The sequence below is a fragment of the Solanum stenotomum genome, chromosome 8 (genome assembly GCF_019186545.1).
Source record: "Solanum stenotomum isolate F172 chromosome 8, ASM1918654v1, whole genome shotgun sequence".
Lineage (NCBI taxonomy): Eukaryota > Viridiplantae > Streptophyta > Magnoliopsida > Solanales > Solanaceae > Solanum > Solanum stenotomum.
Genome location: NC_064289.1, coordinates 45,252,779 through 45,261,354, shown reverse-complemented (window position 1 = coordinate 45,261,354; position 8,576 = coordinate 45,252,779).

Sequence of the window (8,576 nt, the reverse complement as noted above, 5' to 3'; positions counted from 1 at the left end):
TTTCCTATTAGATTATCACTATGAACCTGAGTGGGAACATTAAAAACCCCAGGAGGCTGCAATTCAACTCCATCTCCTAGACCCTCTCCGATTGAAATATTGTATACCCCTTGATTATTCATTTTCCTGAGAGTTCTTCTCAATTCAGGATCGTAGGGGGTCAAGGGCTCGCCTCGACTCTGTGTTCTTGGCATACACTAGAGTAGAAACCTGTAGAAAACAAAAACAAAACAAAAATGTAAAATCAGGAAATACTTGACTAAAGTTCAACAATGTAGTTAGTCTAATCTAAAAGTCGTATTTCCCGGCAGCGACGCCAAAATTTGATACGCTCAAATTACACCTCTCTTAAAGAAGTATAAGCGACCTTTATCAAGTAAAGAACCCAACTTGTAGGTTGGGGTCGATCCCACGAGGAATATGATTTAGACCTAAATTTAACTCACAATTATCTCTTTTTAGTCAAACTATTTCTGAGAAAGTTAACATGGGGTTTTCGTAAATAAAGTAACAGATTGTTGATTTGAATCACTAAGTAACAAGTATGGAAGATTCACAGTTTGAGATATCAATATAAGATGGAAACTAGGGTATATGTGTTCCCCACAAGCTTTTAACACAGTAATCCTTATAATAGTAATCCTATCCTAGTGTTTGTCATGCAAGGCCGATAAGTTAGGTATTCCTATGTGATTGGTAATCCTAGCAAGAACTTTCACCTCGCAACTTGATAAATCTACGGGTGTGTGAATTACTACCCTTACCTTCACCCCAGATTAGTCATCATATCAATTTAATTTAGTTTTCACCCTCACTTTAATTGATAGCAGACTATTAGATAGTAGCAAATCCTTAACTAAATATCTGTTGTTTAATCTTTTTCTTATTCGTTACACCCTTGGTAAGGCAAGTAGGAACAAAGTGAATTCTAATGTTTGCAACTGTTACAAAGACTTCTAAATGAAAGGATTAACAATACATGCATAAACACTATTCAAGAATTACTTAATTATTACTCATACTTTGTTAATTGCTTATGGTTCCAATAACCCTAGTTGTGGATTTAACTATTCATGCTTGAGAGATCACAATTCATACTTAGGTTAAGAATTCATGAACTTACAATGAGAATAGATGAAAACCAAAATCTTGAATTGAAATTAAAAGTGAAATTTGCATAAACTGACTTCCAAAAATTAAATTGCTAAGTGTTTGCAAAATAATCCAAAAGACAAAAAACTAAAAGTATACAATAATGTCTAACCCCCAAAAATGGGAATAACAACTAAGGAAAATTAGTCTAGGACGCTTTCGACTGACGGCATAACCTACGGACCGTGGTTCGACCTACGGTCTGTGGTCTACCTCCGTGGACCAACACTTGGAAAATAAATCAGGTACTGGAACTTCAACTTTCTGATCCCAAACGACGGATGTGTAGGACGGGTCATCACTCGACCTACGGGTCGTCGTTAGCTTCACAGTTTCACACTTGTTTAGATTTCCCTGATCTTCCTCCCACGATGTACCACCTACGGGCCATCACTGGACCTACGGTCCGTGGTTGGCTCCATTGGTTGCTGTTGCTGCCAATTTAAGTGTTGTTTTCTCTCAACCACTTCCAAACCAATTTCATGCAAAAGAGTACAAAAAAATATTTCTAATAACAAAATAGCTCAAGACACACACAAGCTCTAAGTAAAATGCATCGAAAATATCGTAAATGCATGGTATATCAGTACTCGCAGACAACATAACTCCATTTGAGTAATAGTAGACAGAGTTGCTAAGTCCGCTCACTTCTTGGCTGTCAAAACTACAGATTCAGTGGAGGACTATTCTAAACTCTACATCTATGAGACAGTTAGGTTACATGGGGTTCCTTTGTCTATCATCTCAGATAGGGGTCCTTAGTTTGCCTCTCTTTTCTGGAAATCGTTTCAGAAAGGTCTTGGTACTTCTCAGTACAACATTTCATCCATAAAGGGATGGTTAGGCAGAACATACCATTCAGACCTTAGAGGACATGTTGAGAGCTTGTGTGCTCAATTTCAAGGGTAGTTCGGAAGATCACCTACCTCTCATAGAGTTCGCCTATAATAATAGCTTACATTCCAATATTCAGATATCCCCGTATGAGGCACTTTATGGGCGTATATGCAAATCTTCGATTGGTTGGTTTGAGGTAGGTAAAGCAACATTGATTAGGCCAAATTTGGTTCATGAAGCTATAGAAAAAGTCTAGCTTATCAAAGATAGACTTAAGGCTACCCAAAGTCGTCAGAAGTCCTGTGTAGATGTGAGGAGAAGGGACTTAGAATTTGAAATTGATGATAGGATTTTCCTGAAGGTGTCACCTATGAAGGGGTGATGAGATTTGGCAAGAAAGGGAAGTTCAGTCCGAGATATATAGGTCCCTACAAAATCCTGAAAAGGGTTGGTAAGGTGGCTTATGAGTTAGAATTACCAGCAGAACTAGCAGCGGTTCATCCAGTCTTTCTCATTTCCATGTTGAAGAAGTGTGTGGGTGATCCGGCATCCATAGTACCATTAGAGACTATAGTTGTGAAGGATAGTCTCACTTATGAAGTGGTGCCAGTTGAGATTCTTGATCGTCAGGTTCGTAGGTTGAGAAATAAAGAAGTCGCTTCAGTGACAGTTTTATGGAGGAGTCAGTCCGTAGAGGGAGCTACTTCAGAAGCAGAAGAGTCCATGAAGTCCAAGTATCTTCATCTCTTTCCTTCCGATTCCGTTTCAGTTTCAGGTAATAGTTTCTCTCCAGTCTCTTAGTGTACTCTTGCATAAATTCAGTCTGAGTATCTTGTCTCTTAAATTGTTCTTGCATTTCAGCATATTTGCATGTTCTTGGAACTCAGTTCCGTTAGATATAAGTTTCGAGTACTTAGTGGTAGGTATTGCAGCTCTTTCCCTCCATACTCAACTTGTGTAGACTTTATTCGAGGATGAATGTTCCCAAGGGGGAGATATTATGAAACCTCGGATTTGACAAAAATAGAAAATGCACCTTTCCAGAATCTGGTGTCAGAACCAACGGAAACCACCCATGGACCATAGGTAGAACCACGAATGTAGATGGGATCCCGTGGCTCAATCCCAAACTTGGGTGAATTTCAGAATGTAAAGATGACACCTACAGCCATGAACCACGGTTTGTTGATTGACTCACGGACCGTAAGATGGTTCTGTCGTAGGGGTCCAGAGTTTTATAGTCTCTGATCTTACCCACGGTCGACCAGTATGGTCCATGGTTGGACCTACGGACCGTAGGTGAGGGTCAGCAGCCAATTTGAGGGAATTGGTTGTTGGGTCAACTTCAAACGGTCATATCTTTTAGTACAAAATGAATTAGGTGGCTCCTGACCTATCAAATGAAAGATAATTGAATCCTCTTTCCAACGCCACTGAGTTTGCTAAAATCTCATCTTTGAGTCAAAGTTATACTCATTTTACTAAAGCCCTGTCAGGAAGAGCTTGACCGACGACTCCTACCGACGGTTGGTAAGTTAACCGACGGCCCGTCAGTCCTGTAGCAGGTGGCACTTGTCATATTTAGGTCAGGGTCATTTTAGTCATTTCCCCTATGCATTAGACACTTAAATTACGTCGTTTAATGTCTAAACTACGTCGTTTTACTCAGTTTTAGCCTAATAACTTAGTCAAACATACCCAGAACCTTTATTGACCAAAAATCACCCAAACTTAGAGCAAAAAGGAGAAGAAAGAAGCGACAGTTTCCCAAGAACAATCAGAAGGTTTGCTTCAAATTTCAACCCTGAAATCAAATGATTGCTCCATAGATTTCGTCACTTGGTATGTGGGATTTCACCAGTGGGTTCCTTTCATCCACTAGGTCCTAAAATTTAGTCAAATTATTGATTTTCCATATCTTGTTTAGACCTAGGGGTTTCTAAACCTTGGATAATGTCATGACCCAGGGGTACCCCCTAGCTGTAACACGGCGTACTCAACCTCGAAGGGGTCTCATATAAGCCCTCAGTATATCATGACATAAGATATGTAGAAATGATGCGGAATTTAAAACTTTTTACAATCAAAGTCTTTTCATAAAATCAAATGAAAGTCTAGACATTGTCTCAATAATCATCTAATACAATCGAGTATCAATAAGGGTCAAAGCCCTTTACAACATAGTCTCAAAAGAGAATGTAAGAAAGACACTAGAAATGAATAACTTTCGTCCTCGAACTATGAGGACTCACCAAGAGCGTGGAGAGAATCAATCCAAGATTTGAACAATAGAAGAAGCACACCTCAACGACTGGTCCAACACTTATAGAAAATGTAAAAATATGGGTTAGTACAAAAATGCACCAAGTATGATAGTCATGCATAAAAATCCTTAATACATGCTAAAATGGGCATTTTAGTTGAAACCATGCTATAAGCAAATTTTGAACATCATCTTTGAAATAGTTGGGAAATGTAACTCATAAGACAACCCATGTACAATTCATCATAGCATAACGGATATCATCACTATCACAAGCATAGTCTCCAACATTGACATAATGCAAACATCAATCATCATAAGAGATAGTTCACATACATGATTAAATACGAAGATCATCTCATCATAATAGAACCATCACATAAGTAACCTTAAGTTATACTTGTGCAATGCATAAATAAGATCCCATAATCCCATCTACACTAAGAACAACTTTTAAGCCACCATGCTTATACTTATCATGCTTGATCCCATCCATAGGTAATACTCATAGATAAGGAAATACTCATGTTCATAGCTTATAACAAGGAAAGTCATTCTTAGTAACAATCCATATCATACATGCATAAATTCATATATCTTCATAGCATAAGAAAACCACACCATAACCCCACTCACACTAAGTAGAGCTCCTTGAAAAGTCATAAATATAGTTCATGTTCATGTTCATAATTCATATAAAGCATGCATCAACTCATAAATCATCATATCATAAGAGAAACATACCACGACCACTCTCAAATCCTACTTGTGCAATGCATGAATGAAGTCTCATACCCACACTCAACATCCACTCATGGAGCCTAAATGCAATTTACTCTCAAAAAGCATTTATTCAAGGAGGAATCATTCAACTCTAAACTAACGCATGCTCATACATTCATCTCATGAAGTCAAAATAGGCAACTCATACTCAATGCATCACAACATAAGGAGATAATCATGCAAACTCAATTTTCTTCTAAAACACAAGTTTTCATGAACATACATTATAAAAGGATATCACGGCAAGACATAAACACATAATAACCTTGCTACCTATGCACACCATCTCCCCATTGGGAGTAAGCCTATACAAACTCTTCTAAACATCATTTATCACATAATCATAAGAGAAGCTGCCTTCTCCAACTAAAAGCAAGCTCAACACAACATTATGGAGCCAATATACCATTTCATCAAAAGCATAACAAATCATGTTCATTAAATCATCTCATGAAGTCAAATATGCCATCATCATACTAAAATGCACAACAACATTAGGAACATATAAATCATGAAAACTCATTTTTTTATACTAAGCATGAATTCTCTCAAGAACATGCATAACATAAGGAGATCATGAAAATATTTTAAAACACACATGACTCCCAAAACATAAAACAAGCCCAAAAAGGAATTCTTGGTCTCAAGCTAGAATAGGAATAAAAGGAAGAGATGAGGATATCGGGGCTCTCAATCAATCTTGCTATTTAATCATACCATCTCCCCCTTAGGAGTAAGCCCCTTACTAAGACCTCAAATACTACTCCTTTCAAACAATCCCAAAGCATCACCAAAACTCATAATAACCTTACCGAGTTCTAAACCAATAGAGGTCTAACAACCATGCATCCAAACCCTACCAAAGTTAACAAGAGTAACTCTATGGGACAAGGAAATGGGACATCTTCTATACATCATCTTAGCCACCATGGAGTCACTAATTGGGGTAGAAACCGAAAAAGGTTCTAATAACTCTTCCGAGGGAACATCAAACCTCATTGCCATATAGGGCATCACAAAAGATAAGATAGTACCAGGATCCAACAAAGCATACACATTACTAAGAAAACTTTTAACCTATCGGTACCTTCATTCGGAGAGCATTCTAAGCTACTTCTAGACCGGAGTGCATATAACTTACCTTGCCTTGGAGTACTAGTACTCAAACCACTTGGAGGACCTTTCTTCCTCTAGCCATGAGTATCAGGAAATCTCTCATTTTGAGGCCACTTCCACCAAAACCATAGAAAATCTTTGTGCCGGCTAGAAACTTACCATCATGCCTTTTCCATACCTAGCACAAGTAGTCTTAATCACATAAGGTTCACTACCACTCACTTTTTGAGATTTAGGGGTAGACACCCTCTCTTGGTTAAACTTTGGGGAAACCTTAGATTTTTGTCCATAAAACCTTTGTCTATTGTTTGAATGACCTTGCCCATGCCACTTTTCCTGGGAGGAATTATCATCATCAAATCTATACCTCTTTTCAAGTTTCTCCTCTTCAAACCGTTGAGCATGAATTACAACTCATCAAAATCCAGAAAAAACTCAAAAACATTCATAAAAAAGATCACAAGACAATCAATATGCATATCATTATCCAACATAGTCATCTGACATTCTTTTTCTATCAAGTCGGACACACCTGACACAAACTTACTCATCTTTATCCTATGGTCGACCACTATGGATGGAGCATATCTTGACAACCTAGTGAACACCCGAGCATACTCCTCAACACTCATCCTACCTTGGCGAAGGTTAATAAAATCAATTATCTTAGCCTCTCTCATCTCTAAAGGGCAAAACCTATCAAGAAACCCATTCTTAAATCTTTCTCATTCCATGGGAGCCGTTTCTATCTGCCTTGCTTCTTTCCATTGGTTAAACCAAAGTTGAGCAACATCCTTCAATTGATAAGCGGCCAATTTCGCCTTTTCTACCGGAGTCACTCCCACAAAATTCAACACCTTAGATATCTCATCTATGAACTCTTGAGGATCTTCCTCCATCTTTGACCCATAGAATTTCGGGATTTCTATCCCAACTTGGGTCAACAATTCAAAACCACACTTAATCTTATCATTAGGCATTAAGGCAACCGGAACTTGAGAAGCTTGAGGAGGAGATCCTTGATCAACATAATCTTCTTCAAATCCACCGGTGAAAGCTCTTGAGTGTTGATGTGAGGCCAAAAATATATATTTTTAACGGATAAGGGTCTGAAAAATACCCCAACTTTGGTCAGATTTGCTGTTGCGATACTAAACTTTCATGAGGACCTATTACCTCCCTAGACTATTTAATACCGTATTTTAAACATATATATTTGCCCGCGTGGACATAAAAAATAATGCAAAATTATAAATAGTAATGTGTGCATGTGGGCACATATATACCTTTCAAATACACTATTAAATAGTTCAGGGGGTAAAAAATATGGTATTAAATAGCCTAGGGAGGTAGTAGGTCCTTATGAAAGTTTAGTATCGCAACAACAAATTCGACCAAAGCTAGGGTATTTTTCAGACGCTTATCCCTATTTTTAATCATTATTTGCCTCACATTTATTATTTATATTTTATTCTTTTCGAGCATAAATTTTATGGATTATGCTAAATAGTATATTTTATTTGTAGGATTAAATTGGTGGAAGAACGAAAACGTTTGAAGCTAAAACGAATTAAAAATGGAAGATTGAAGAAGCAAATCAAGCAAGCAGCTTAATAGATTAAATTTATTAAAATAATATATTCCTATATATGGTGCAAAGTAGAACGCCAATTCAATTTGAATTAGGCTTGTTGCTGCCACGTGTCAGCTGACCGGCGCCCCTCTATCGCCAACAATTTGGAGAAATCATGCGTACAGTGCAAACCCAATTTAATTGGGTTTTGTTTTGCTAATTTGTCTTGGACTCAATTATTTTATTTAAGGTTTCTCTATCTATAAATAGGAGATGAAAAATTATTTTTTGTGGAGCCAAGAACCAAGAAACAATACACAATATAAATTTTCTTCTAGCTTAGGAACTTTGGAAGAGCCGCCGTGGAGGCCGGAGAATTGTGGTTTATTCTTTCTTTTCCTTTATTATTTATTTGTATTCGTGATTAATAAAAGATAGTTTACCTATTGTTCTTAAATTTTTATGATTAACACAAGCATATTTATTTTAATAAATTTTGATTGTGTTTTTGAGATAATGAGTAGTTAAATGTCATAACTAGGGTTGTGGGAACCATGATGAATTATTAAAGTAAGTTTATGTACAAAGTGATTCTTGAATGATTTTTATGCATGTATTGTTAATTCTTTCGTTTAGAAGTCTTTTTAACAAGTGCACGCGTTAGAACTCTCCTTGTTGCTACTTGCCGAACCAAGGAGGTAGTTAATAAGAAAAGAATTATCAACAGAGATTTAGTGTGATACTATCTAATAGTCTAATGTCAATTGGTGTGAGGGTGAAAACTAATTCATACATTGATGTGATGTCTACTCTGAGGTAAAGGTAAGGATTAGTAAAGTATACACACATAGA